Below are 743 nucleotides of genomic sequence, written 5' to 3' on the forward strand. Positions count from 1 at the left end.
GAAAAGGGAAAGAACCTGTGCAAGAACAGCATAATCCAGCTGATTTGGAAGTAGAAGGATCTTAAAACATGGCAGAACAAAATGAGCAACAACGAACAATATCCGATTATGCCAGACCTTCAGTGTTGGGGACACAATTGAGTATTGTGCGTCCCCCATTTACAGCTCAGAACTTCGAGCTAAAGCCGGCATTCATCCATATGCTGAAGATAAATGGTGTGACGGATGATGCCATCAAATTGAGAGCCTTCCCATTTTCCTTAAAGGGGAGAGCAAAGCAGTGGCTACACTCATTACCTAGAGCATTAATCACTACATGGGAGGAGATGGTAGAAGCTTTTCTAGCCCGTTATTTTCCTCCTGGAAAATCAGCAAAGCTTAGGAATGAGATCTCATCCTTTATGCAGTTGTAATTGGAGTCTCTATTTGAGACATGGGAAAGGTTCAAGGAACTCCTGTGAAAGTGTCCGCAACACTGATTCCCAGAGTGGATGATTGTTCAAACCTTCTACAATGGTTTGAACCCGAGTACAAGGCAACTCTTGGATACGGCGGTAGGAGGTACCTTAGGTAGCAAGACCCCCGATGAGGCTCGTCAATTGATTGAGGAAATGGGGTTAAATAGCTACCAGTGGAACGCTAGGGAGAAGAAAAAGGTGGCCGATCTCCATGAAATTGATGTGGTAACTTCATTGGCTGCCCAAGTGGAGAGTTTGAGTAAGAAGCTAGATCTTATAGCTTCG

At 44.4% G+C, this 743-nt stretch overlaps 1 non-coding gene across 1 annotated transcript; it reads right to left on the minus strand.

Annotated features, from left to right (window-relative positions):
- Positions 1–374: 374 nt before the first annotated feature.
- Positions 375–481, minus strand: LOC120271278. Its single transcript, XR_005539896.1, has one exon. It is a non-coding gene; the product is annotated as a small nucleolar RNA R71 (small nucleolar RNA).
- Positions 482–743: the final 262 nt, after the last annotated feature.

This window comes from Dioscorea cayenensis, chromosome 10 (genome assembly GCF_009730915.1).
Source record: "Dioscorea cayenensis subsp. rotundata cultivar TDr96_F1 chromosome 10, TDr96_F1_v2_PseudoChromosome.rev07_lg8_w22 25.fasta, whole genome shotgun sequence".
NCBI lineage: Eukaryota > Viridiplantae > Streptophyta > Magnoliopsida > Dioscoreales > Dioscoreaceae > Dioscorea > Dioscorea cayenensis.